Here is a 13950-nt window from a genome sequence, read left to right as displayed (position 1 = left end):
TTCAATAAAAATTTCCAAGTTTTTCTTACAATTTCCGTGGTTTCCATATTATTTTTATCGATATCGATAATATCCCGATATTTCCATCGATATTTCCGTGTTTACGAACTACCGATATTTTCGATATCATCGATATTTAATACCTTGATTAAAACTAAATTATTATGTGGGGTTACAAATGGAATTTTATCGCGATGATAGAAAACAATAATGTTTATTCAATATGGTGCTGGTGTGATCTCACATATTCATTTCTTTAATATTTAACCTACTAACACTATTACATAAATAAATAATATAATAAAAAACTGTTGTGTGGAGTTTGTAGACAAGAAAATCACAGGGATATTACTGCCATTTCACTACAGGAGGGAGAGATAATTCTCCATTCTCTGCCGTCCTCGATAAGCGCCAGCACAATATAGTCCACTATAAGGACTAATTAATTAATTTGTATTTCTAATTTTCGAATTCATAGAAATATTGTAATTTTCTGTTAGATTCAATTCAGTCCATTGGGACTTCAACAAGCAGGCCACGTGGGCACTGTCACACGCAGCAGATACCGCCACGCGGTCCTCACTGTTGACTTACACGTGTTCCATAATGACGGCTATTAAGCGAGCCTTCATTTGGGCACGGTCACAGTCGATGAAGTCACTCTCCTTGCAGGTGCTGGAGGCCGAGTCAGCTCCGAACTGAGGGGTTGGCTTTGGCGTCGCAGGATCGTATGATTTGTATCCGACAGTCGGTAAAAGGTGCGAGGCTGTAATTGTTTGTGGACTACAATTACTGGACGCTCAATGTCAAACAAGAAGTTAAAAAGCCTGGTCAATTTTGTGGGATTAGGATTTTCTCTCCTCCTTTTTTCATCTCATTCTCTCTTCTTCTCTCTCATTCTTTATTTTATCTTTATTTTTCAATATAAAATTAATATAAGATGTTGATGTGACTTAACCGTAATCGTCGAAATATAAGGGGAGATAAGAAGAGGAAAAAAAAGAGGGAAGAGAATCCACTCCCAATTTTATGTGCCCTTTTTTGGTTTTTAACTTTCAATTTCTTGAGGGTAGCTCAGTAGTTGTGGTTGGTTAGTTGGTGAAAGTTTAAGTTGGATCTTACTGCTATTGGTTACAAAATTTTGGTTGAGTATATTTCAAAATTCTTTTTTTAATCGAACGATTGATTTTATTAAATGCAAATTGAAAAGTTTTCATCTTTGGTTAAAGTATTGAAAAGAAATTATGGACCAATACAATCTCAAATAAATGATACTTATTGTTTTTGAACAAACGCAGCCGATGCGCCGCTCGGTTACCTTCCCTACAAGTAAACTCGAACATAATAATCCTCACTTCGTTTGCAAGATCCCAAACTAAAACAATAAATAAATTTATTTATTTTTAGTCAAGTAAACTCACTAAAAAATTTAAAATACATAGACTAACTTCCTCAAAATTACAATAGACAGAATAAATTCATACAAACATGAGGTAGCATTTGACCATGATTAATATATACATATTACTATCTACTAAAACTTAGTTTCCGTCCACTGTTCATCATGTAAGAGGGGTTACTATTCACCAGCAGTGAACTTCCCAAGCTGCCCTCCCATTCCTTCCTTCCCAGTTCTTTTCTCCCTCTTTACTGCAAGAAAATGACCTTCTCGCCCTCAAATCCAACATTTGTTTTTTTTCCCGCCCGATGCTCTCCACGTGTTGATCATTGCTTCGGCTTCTCTTTGTCGTTCTCCATTTTTCCTCCTCCGAACGAGAAATTTTTCAAGATACCGGGAACTCCAACTCACCTCTGCCAGTTGGTGTTCCGAACCAATGGTTATTAGACAACTGGAATTTTTTTTTATTTAATTCATTCTCTTAAATGTTGAAACTGCACTCCCAAAAAGTAAAAATAAATGGAGTTAACGCGTCCGTCAATAACCTTTGCGTTATATTTTGTTCTCAGTAATCTTCTTTATTTTTTGATGAAATATCTTCTTGTCGCTGAAAAAAAAAGAAGGGGGAAAAGCTTATTTGCTCGGGTTTCATATTACTATCATGTGTGTTGCTTGGGACATTCGATAGTCTCTCTTTCATGGTACGGATCTACTCAAATCTTAGTCCCTCTTCTTTTCTGGAAAAATCTGCAGGAAATTTACGATTATTTCCGATGATGGCTTCTTGCCCAACTCTGGTTGTTTCTCCTCCTCCATCTTGTTTGTATTGTAGGTTTTTTTTGGAGTTGGAAGGCTTTGTGGCTTGATTTGTTGGCTTTTATTTTTTGGGTTTTACACCAAAACAAAAAAATAAAGAGGTGTTTTGCCGATTTTAACCACGAATCCCAGGCAAACAAGAACACTTGAATTATGGATATGAGGGCTATCTAACGAGGAAGAAGACGATGACGAAATCTTGAAAAACTTTTAACTCTATTTAGCTTTTTTCGGCCTTAGGACTAACGTTTCAACATTTAAAAGTGTGTTTCAATATGATTAAAAGAAAATCCAGATGTCAAATAAGCATTGGCTAGAACACCAACTGACGTGGAGTTCCCAGAACCTCAAAAAATTTCTCCCTTCGCACAGTGGAATGAGTTCCATCATGTCCACACGTCGATCATCGTCGAAGGGCTCTGCTTCGACTCCTTCTTGACTTTTCCTTTGACTCTCCTTCACTTTGTGTTCTTCTCTCATCTCTCACTCTTTCTCATGTTTTCCTTCTTTACTGAAGAAGCCTTCCATCCATTTCGATCTCTCCCATAAACCCTTATGTTGCCAAAGATTGCCTTCCTCACTCTCCGATCTTGACTTCTTTCTCTCACTTTCTTGCTGAAAAATACCAACCCAATAGAAATTTCTCCAATTCTCTCTTCAAAAACTACAAATCACAACGGCCAAACTCCAAAAAAATAAAAAAAATAAAAAATAAAAAATTGAATTCGAAAAGCCATTTGCTTTTCCTTGGATTTGGGTTTTCCTTCGATTCCTACACTGTCTAAACCTTTGCCTTGCAGCGTGGATCAAGCTAGGGTTTTTTCTGAGCTGCGATCACTCTGTCTTTTGTCGCCCGTCACTGTAAGTCTTCTTTTGTTTTTTTTCTAGAATTTTCAATCCTTTTATGCTTCATTTTCTGAAATCTTCATGTTTTTGTGCACATATATATATATATATATGTATGTATGTATGTGTGTATATTGTTAAATATACGTTGCATGTGTTACATGTGTGAAAATGCCCTGCCTCTTTAGATCAGTCTACATACCTGCTTCTGTCGCTCTCGAACCTCAATTTCTTTCGCTTTCAAATGCTGCCTTCTCTCCCCCTCTGATGTTGCGATCTTTGTCTCACAAATTACAAACCGCACATTCTTGCTAGAAAAACAACCCAATCTGTAGTAGTTTCTTCGGTTCTTCAGTTGGATGAGGAGAAATTTTGTACCTAGGCGTTTCCTGGTGAGTTTTACGGCTTTCTCAATATAGGTGTTTTAATTTCTTTTATGTGATTTTGGATTTGTAGATGGGTTTTCTGTTCAAATTTCTTTTTTGCGATTTTGGGGATTTTGTTTGTACCCTAGGATCCTACATGTGGGTGTTAAATTTGGATACATATGGATGTTTAATTCGGTTTTGTTTTCAGTTTCAGGGGACCCTGGATTTTCTTTTTCTTTTTTTTGGGCTTTTGTAACTCGAGGTGAGCAATTTCAGCTTCTCTCTTTGGGGCTATTGGGGTGCGTTTGGTACGCAGACGGAACGGAACGGAACGGGACGGGACGAGATGGAACGGGACGAAACAGATGTTCTATGTTATGTTTGGTACGTGCAGGACGGAACATGATGGTTGTTCCGTCCTGCATTTGGTATCACATGGACGGAACGGTACCAAAAGATTAAAATGACTAAAATACCCAAAACCCTTCTTACAGCAACACAGAACATCGCCACTGCTGCTTCTTCTTGATCTTCCACTCTCTTCTCTCACCCTCCAAACCCAACATTCATCGCCACCCCTTCTCCCACGAGAGCCTCGCTGGAACCGTTTTCCTTCTCCCAGGTGCCAAGGTGGATGCAGGGAACTCTTCGATGCCCTTCTTCATGCCAACGTCGTAGATTCGAATCTTGGGGTCGGGCACACCGCGACTGAAGAGGGATTTCGGGTAGGGTTTGTTCTTGATATTTGCTATTCTGATGTTACGGCAGACCAAGGGCAAGGGTATCAACAGTTTCAATTTGATGTTCTGAGTCTTGTTGGAAATCAACTTTGGGTTCCCCATGCAATCCAGATGTTTGATGGAATGCCAAATAGAAGAATTAAGGACCCAATGCCTAATTTTCTCACCTTGGATGGAACAATTCAAGTCTGGTTTGGCTCTTAATGAGTATACAAACTGTGCTTTGAGAGCTTTAAGGGCAATTCGAATGTTGAGATTTCTATTGGATGAGGGAGGGGTACGAGAACTACAAATTGTCGAGGCTGTGTTTAGGCAACTGTGTCAGTTGACAGAAACAAGTATTAAAATTGTTTCGGATCAATTGAGCATTGTGGTCATTACACTTTTGTATCCTGTAAGTCTAGAGCTCACTCTCTTGGCTTTAGATTGGAGCAAGTTACATATTACAAGACCACTAATCTTGATCCTTACAGCAGTGTTTCTGCCCTTTGAAGATTTTTCTATTATTTGTAGACATTTCCAAACAGTCTCGAGCAAGGAAAATATGGTGTACCACTTCAAGGTTAGTTATACTGTCGACGTAAGGTTGATGCCTCTTATGACTCACACTCATTTCCTTCCATATGAGGATATTATTCTTGCCTTGACATCTGCATATTGGAGTTCAGAAGCTATGCACTTACGTAAGTTCATTGCTACCTCTTTTCATAAGAGTGGGCTGCACCTTAAGCCGGTTGAGAAATTCATGGAAATATTTGAGAACGTGTGGATAAGCGGGATGACACTACTTATTAGTATGAATCACAAAGGGGCGCTAAACATGGAATCTCTCATTAAGTTACAGAGACTTTTACCATTCACAGGAGTTATGTTTAAGTACAACAATCTAGTGGCAGCCACCTACTTTAGTTCTGAAAATCAAAGACATGTTTGTCTTATCTTTGGTATTGATTCCATTGCTTTGAGAACTGCTTTTGAAAAGTATTGGGATAGTGAGGACTATGTAACATGGTGCCACTTCAATGTCACATGTAACGTTGATCTTATGGCAGCTATGTTTGTGACTCATACGACTCATGTTTTTTTAATAGAGATGTATTTTTCTGGTCCTACTACTTCTATGTCTCCTACTCATGTTCAGCCTCCAGTGACCACTTTTGTTCATGGTTTGCTTTTTCACCTTCATAATCATGAATTAGATAATGTCTCAGTAGGGATGATAACTCAAGTTGCTGCCACCCTTAGTTATTGATTGAATGTTAATGTTTTGTTTATTGCCAAATGGGTTGAGAAACATATAGTTTTCGTGTCATTGTTCACATGGAGTGAAGTGTTGAGCAGAACTTAGGAAGTTGCTGATCTTTTTTGTCATCATGCCAAAGTGCAAGTTCCCTTGGCAAATATGAGAGCCATACTAGAATTTGGAAGATTTTCTCGGGTGTACATGGAAATTATTACTAATGGCTGGAAATTGTATTATGTTCGACGTGAATGTAACTATAACACTCTTTGATTACTCTAGCTTTGGTGAACATGATCAATATTCTTTATGGGGAAGGAATACAACCATTACTTTCACGAGGTGGACAGGGGTCAAACAACACAGAGTGGAAGAGAAGTGTTTATCTGATTCACTTATTCACCTATGCAGTCCAGATTAATGACATGATGAATACTGCCGGTCTCACACCTAACACCATCAACTACCATCTCCTCGAGGATGGTAAGCAGCACATCCTCCTCATTATCATTCCAATTACGTGAGGTGGCCATATAATCTATCAAAGGTAATCAATTATCAATTTATTATCCATGTACTCAAGGCTACATGGCAACACCAAGGGATAGCACTTACAAACAAAAATTTTAAAGATCATAGAAAATGCACTTAATAAAAATAGAAAATCCACTTACACCAAGAGATCTCAATTACCACATTACAAATCCACTTAATAAACATCTCAATAGTCTTCAAACAATGAAAAACAATTACAGCAATCATCTCAGTAAAATGTCATCAAACAATAAAAGATAATTACAACAACTACTATGTCAACCCATTTTCAAGCCCTCCTTCCTCTCCACTCATCATATATTTCTCTTGCAAGATCATCCCTCCATTGAGTCCATATTTGGCTTGACTCAACGGTTTCAATGTAGGCTAATACTTTTGGTAAATCTTCCCCTATAGGCAATTCATCAAATGCAAGCCTTGCATTTTCCTCAGGATCAACCGCCATGTACATTCTGATAAAATTATGAAGTAAACTACATGCAGTGATCATTCGTCCTTGAATCTTAATTGGATAGTAGGAAGGACTTCGCAAGATAGCCCAACGTCTTTTGAGGAGGCCAAAATACCTCTTAATGACATTCCTAGCACGTGAGTGTTTCATATTAAAATATTCTTCATGATTCGTAGGTGCCCATGAATTGCCTTCCCACTCTTGCAAATGGTATCTAGTGCCTCTATACGGTGCCAGAAAACCCTCACCATTCGTATATCCGGAATCAACCAAATAGTATGTACCTATATTAGTTGATAATAAATTTTAGTTATTGGCCAACAAAGGTAAGGAAGAATACTAGGTCTTGTCTATCTTACCAGTTGGGACCTTGAGGCCATTAGCTCTAGTAACAGCGTCACCCAGAACTCTCGAATCAGTAGCTGATCCCTCCCAACCGGATAACACATATACGAATTTGAGGTCATGTGTGCATACGCCTAACACATTAGTTGCTATATGACCCTTCCTTGTTCTATATCTTGGTCTATCGACCTCAGGCACAGTGACCCCTATGTATGTTCTATCTAGCGCTCCTAAGCAACCCTATAAAAAAGAAAAACTTATATTAATTACCAACTACAAATAATTATGTTATTAATGATTTTACTATGATGCTTACCTTAAAGCATTTCCATCTCGATTCCGTGCAATCCTCCTGGATAGGGGTTGGTTTTGCAAACAACACCTCTTGCAAATTGAGCAACGCACGCAATACTCTGCGAATATACTGACTAATAGTTTCACCAGACCTAATGAATCTAACTTGCATTGACCTATTTTTATTGTGGTGGGCTAATATGTTAACAAAAGTAGCAACTTGCTCCTCTATTGTAACATGACCATCATCTACCAACCCACCACGAGTTTGTAGTAAATCACATAAAACTGCAAATGCATTCCTATCCATTCGCAGCTCCCACAAACAGTTAGTATCACTCAATTGTGTGATACGATTTATTTCCTCTCTCCTAACATGAAGTCTAACAAATGTCCTTTGCTCTAAACTAGCTTTTTCCCGTTGTCTCCTTTGTTGTTGTCTATACCTCAACAATTGGCAATTCATACTAAAGACTTGTGCCATTATAATCCAAACGTTCAAAAGAACAAAGAATTGAGTCTCATATTCATCCATACCTTCACATGAAAAAAAAACATACGCAAGATTCAATTATTGAATGAATCAAAATATGATACTAAATTTTCAGAAACGAAAGAACCGTAATAGGAATTGATAATGATAAAAATGTCCAAACTAAAACCTGGGATGACATATTGAACCACAAACAGTAAATTGCAAATAAGTAAATTGCAAATAAAAAACAAAGTCAACATAGGGTCAGTGGATACTATACATAGTACACTTCCAAGTTTCATACATTTCATCTGGTGTTCGATTTTTCAGGAAGTTGTGAACTTGAGCAACTGTTTCAGTTTTAGCCAATTTCATCTGGTGTTCGAATTTTCAGGAAGTTGTGTGCAACTGTTTTAGTTTTAGCCAAGACCAATTTTATAGCTAATTGATAGTTTTAGCCAAGACCAAAAGACAATATCACCCCCCACATTCGAACCAAATCTCCATAAAACATAGAACCATGAATACAGGCTACAGCAACATGTATTGAGAACCGAACCAGTTGTATTTAAAAAACAAGTACCAGTCTACCAGTGTTGGTAAAGACAGACCAAGTTTGAAACCAAGTCAAGCTCCATATCAACTCAGATCCCAAACAGAAGATAGACAGAAACCCCACCACAAAAAATGAAGCAAATCTTAGTTCAACCGAGTCAACTGGTTCTTCTTCTTCTGCTACTTGTTGCCTACTTTGTTCCCGCAACAACAGCCAGAAACCAACGGCCAGGATTTCTCTTCACAAGAACAACAGGAAGATGCACTCCTCAGTAAGCAAACCTCTCTGGATTCTTATCTCTCTTTTCTTTTTCTTCAGTTGGGATCGATGTGTTGGGGATTAGATTGCAATTACTCTCCGTAGTTAACTAGACTTCCTGGTCAAGCTAAACAATGACAAATCTGATGGAGATATTTTCCACAACATTTAGGTCGCCACCGCATCAATACAAGCTGAGTGAGGGAATCCCTTCGTATTCCGGTGACCTACGGCATGTTAAATCTTTGGCACTACAAGAATTGTAGCTATATGACACCCTTCTTTACACACTAATGAAAGATTTGTGCCTTTCTTAACTCTATATTCACTGAAGTTTTATTATCGGTGGGGTTTGAAATAGGGTCACTGACAATCGGTGTGGCTTATAGAAATGTGATTAACAATCGGAATTTTGGCATTTTTTTACCTTCCTCTTCCGTGACAATTTCAAATAGATGTATTGGAGTTTGTGCATCGGTGCCAAACTCTCATCTACCTGTTTCAACCGACTGCTTCCCATCATTTTTAATTAATTAATCAATTGTAAATTAATTAATTAACTTTCTATTTCTTGGCATATTTTACACCTCAACACACTGGGAATGTTTTTTCCATTCTTTGTTAGGAATTGTGATCCTAGGAGTATGGTGGTTGTGTTATATGAGTCTGATGTTGGGCTTTGTTGATGCTTTTAGAGGAATTTGTGGAGCATGATGTTGTGCATAAAGCACTTATTGCCCTTTTGAGGCAAGATGTTAAAGGTATATTTGTGATCTTCAAATTAAGTCATAGTGCACGATTACAGATTACATGTTTATTACAAATTAACTGATGTTTCATTACATCAGATTGTAAGTTAGCAATTTTATTTATAAGTAAATATGTATATATGAACAAACGCATACACATTTTATGCAGATTTATGTATTTTTCTTACTACGTCCTTAAGTTCAGCACTTGATACATCTAGGATCATCGAAATCTCTCTCTTTCATAATGTACCTCATCTTCTTGTATGCACAGCTTCTTTGACAACATTATTTAAGCACACTGGGAGTGTTGAGGAACCAAGCACATATGAGATCATTCGGGAAAAGGTTTAAAGCTTCATTAGAGATAAGGTGAGAAGATTACTTTTTTGAATGCCCAATATGATTGTTATCATGCATCTCGTTAAGATAACCAGATGTTAAACGATCAAAATTATAAATTCATCAAAGGTTCTAGTTTATATTTAATCCAACAGAACCCAATACAACAGAGGAAAATCCAAAACATAATCCAATCCAACAAAACCCAAAAACATCAGATTTGTACATTTCAGCACATAAAAATCGAAACTTGAACACTGAAAAACAATGAATCCAGATCGAACCTGGAACGGAGATGCAGAGATGAAGTTCACGGAGAGGCACACGGAAGAGGATGAGGAGGAAGTTTGCGAAGGGAAGATGCAGGATGAAGAACTTCAGCAGCAGAGAAGAGGAACTTCAGCGGCACAGAGAAGAGGAACTCCAGCGGCAGAGAAGAAGAACTCCAACTGCAGAGAAGAGGAAAGGAAGGATTAGGGTTTGTCGTATAATTTAAAAGGTGTAAATATTGAAAAAGCTAAGGGGTATTTTTGTCTTAAAAATTTATCATTTTTGTGTTCCACGGGATGGAAAAACCTGTTCCAGGGGGGGGAGGGAGAACCAAAATTTAACCTATTTTCGTTCCATGGGACACGCGTTCCACATAATTTTAGCGCACCAAACGTGGGACGGAACGCGTCCGTTCCACTCTGTTCCGTTCCATCCCACGTACCAAACGCACCCTTGTGGAACCAAATTTTTAATTTTTATGATTGTGAAAGTTGAATACAACACTTTGTTTAGTTTCCATTTAGTACATGAATGCATAACTCTGTTTTTCTCTCCTCCTTAAATTCATATATGGAAATATGAAGTTTAAGGAACTTTGTTCTTGCTAATAGGTTTAATAATAATGACGTTTGAATGATCTTTGTTTTCAGGAAACTGATTTTAAAGAATAGTAGTTGGTGATTCAGGAAATAGTTAGATTTTTTAAAGCTGACACATGCTTTATGAATATCAGGCTTTGAGATACAATATTGTTCTATGCTGTCATCCAAATTCCCAACTGCATGTTTCCACGACAGTTTCAAAGAGGTCCTTGAGACAATCAGATGCTATACTGAGTAGCCACCATCATAATAATTAATAAGGTTAGGTATTGAGGTTTTTCCTTTACTTATTTTTCTCTTGAAATATGAAACCATATGATTTTCCTGCATGTTGGTGCATGTAAATAACACAATGTTTCATAATCTTTTATTTAGAGTTTTATAAATATGTTAAAAGTGGATAAATTTTGACAATAACCTAACATGGCTATTTTTGAAGATAAGAGTGAGCGTCGTTCTCTTGGTCACTAGATGCCTCGAGAATTTATAGTCACTCACCCAACTCGGGATTTGAGTAATCATGAATAAATTGATTTCGTGTTACCATATGTTGTACTGGTGAGAGGACTTTGGGATGGGAGGGAGGACTAGAGAGAGATGTTTGAATTTGAGAAAGGCAATTGGTATTGAAAATTGAGATACCATACAATGTATACCATGGCATGGTCGGTTCCAGCTTTTTCTCTTACTTGGTATGCATTATTTCTCCCTCTCTCTTAATTTTTTTTTCCGTTTAATTTATTTATGCAATTTGTGTGTGAAAATTCTTGAAGGTGTTGGTTTTTTGTGTAGGATTTCTCTTCAATTTTGATTTCCCATTTAGAATAATGATCGTTTCGTTTCCTTTTTTCTTTTTTCTTTGTTGGGGTTTTCAATTGCCATGTTTTAATTTAATTTTATTTATCTGCGATTTGGTTCCTATAAAAATAGAACCATTTCCTGTATTTTCTGGATAATTCTTTTATCCCCGTTTCTTCTGCGTTTAATTTGCTTAGGAAAATTTGTTTTGGAACCGAAAGTGTATGCCTCTTAATGTGATTAAATTCTGTTAAGAAGGATTTTGGTCTCTAGATTTTTCATAGTGGAATTCTTATGGTGATAATTTCTGCCGATGTCTTTGTTTTTGTACATCTCCCAATTATATGTAAATTTAATGAATTGTGAAATTTTTGGTGTAGTGTATTCAATGAATTGGCCAAACGGATTGATAATTAACAATGGTAATAGTTTATTTCACTTTGGAAAACTGTTGCTGGCCAAAGAGAGGTCACAATGTGCCATTTTGTATGAACTATATGTGAATAGTGATAGATTGTATGGTGATTGAGGTTTGTGCAGGTAATTACTATAAATACAAATGGATATTGCACACAAATTACTAAAACTTCAAGCAAAAATAACAGACCCAGATACCAATTCACTTCAATCCCCAAACACCTCGATCCGTTCCAGCTTTTTCTCTTCCTTGGTATGCATTATTCCTCCCTTTCTCTTTGTTTTTTTTTCCCTTTAATTATTTCTGGGATGTTGGAACCTGAATTCCAAAATCATTGTGATGTTGGAACCCAAATTTGGGATGCATGTAAACTGAAAGTCATATATATTTAGATGATTTTATATGCATGATTGAGACAAAGTTGGAAAGACCTATTGACATAGATAGTGTCACCATTGTCCTCCATCTAAAAGCTTGGTCTCTTTTCCATTAATTAATCTCATTTCTTTGCCTGCTAAAGCTTTAAGTCATGTTTATGACATATCCCTTTCATTTTTCTTAGAAAATTCATCTTTGTCGTGACAGTCCCTACTTATTGGCTTAATTAGGCTTTATATTTTTTTTTACCAATGATTGTGGAAAAGATGATATGATAGATACTGTAATGAGAAAAGATGCCATATATGTGGTTGATGTCATTTTATAAACAACATGCGGTTTGATTTTGTGAAATTAGTGTCATTTCAGGTCGAGGATAATATGATCATTGAATCTGTTGTCAAGACATACTATAGTAAGGATTTTGCAATCATGAATTTGGTTGAAATGACTATTAGTAATGATTGAAGTGTTTAATTCTTAATGTTTAATATTAAAAACTATTTAGTAATTATTCTTAAGATATAAAGTGAATAATGAAGGCAAGCGAATTGAGGTGTTTCTAATTTGTATCAGTTGAAGCTCTAAAAATTTAGTGTTTGTTTTTGACAATTTTTGATATTTTCTATTATTTTAGGCCGCACATGAAGTGTAATGTGGTATGCATGCTAGGTAGAATTTAAAAGAAAATTAGGACCTCTTGAGATTGCAGGTGTTAACTTAGTTCTTAGATTGTTTGTGTATCAAGGTTATAGGTGTAATCATTCTCAATTAAATTCTCTAAATCCTACTGTTGAATTCATTCTTCTGTTTGCTTCATTATATGATATAGGAGGGCATAACTTTTTGTTTTTTTGTTTTTTAACTTCTTTAAGGTTTTCCAGACCCCTTACTTTTGAACGTGCAAGTCATCATGAAAAAAATCAAGATTATGAAACGTTGAAGATACTATATAGATTATGAAAGATTTTGTAAGTTTTATTTGGCAGGTATTCCCTCAATATTACATTTGGAATTGATGTAATTGATGCAGTTATCGTTACTCCAACTTTTAAGTAAACAATTATTTTCCCCTTTCTACTTTGAAAAAATAGAATTCTCTTTAGACATTTAAATTTGTTTCATTCATGATGAGGTTGTGTATAAATTGCATTAGTTGCATTGGCGTTCGTAACTCAATTTTTGACTTTAACATTGTTTTTGAAGATTGTAGTTGCATAATCTTTCATATAATTTTCAACCCTGCAACAACGCGCGAGTACAAATTCTAGTGTGTGTGTGTGTCTATATATATGGGATATCAATTTTTTTTATAAAAATGGAGATTAGTTGTGGGGCCCACACGACATCGAATTTTAACAATCCGAACCGTCTATATTTCAAGTTGCACCTCATAGATCATCCTTGCAAAATATTAGCCAAATTGGAAATATTTAAGACATCTAATTGGGTTCAAAAAAAAAATTAACGAATACTTTGTTATATAAGAAACAATTAAATTTTATTTTGATAATTAAATAGGCAAATGATTTTGGATTGAATTGAATTGAATTTTTGAAAGGATGATTTATGAATTGAGACTTACAAACTAGACGGTTTGGATCGTTGAAGTTCGATGTGCAGTGGGCCCACACCTAGTCCTTTTTTTACAAAAAATGAAGATCCTTTTGCATAAAGGGCATGATGTTGAAAACATTGGCATTGTTATGAATACCCACACATAGATTTTCAATGCCCACAAATGTGATATAGACTTTGGAAACAAAAGGATCGTATTTTCAAAGTTATGTGTTTGTAACTTTCAAAATGTAAGAATCTGTTCGTATGGAGTTGCTCTATAAATAGAGCGCTCCGACTGCTATCAAAACACACAGAAAACAAAAGGAAAGATCAATAACATCAGTATATATTCCTCCCACTTTTATTTGTCATCCCCTTGAGTTATAGTTACAGTGTGATATTTTATTCCTGCTTCGTCCTGTTACTAGTAAAGGTTATCTCTCTAACTTTTACATATTTATAACACGTTATCAGCACGAGTCTCTAAAAT

Source organism: Malus domestica, chromosome 17 (assembly GCF_042453785.1).
Source record: "Malus domestica chromosome 17, GDT2T_hap1".
Lineage (NCBI taxonomy): Eukaryota > Viridiplantae > Streptophyta > Magnoliopsida > Rosales > Rosaceae > Malus > Malus domestica.
The sequence above is the reverse complement of the archived record's forward strand: the minus strand, read 5'-3'. Positions refer to the sequence as shown.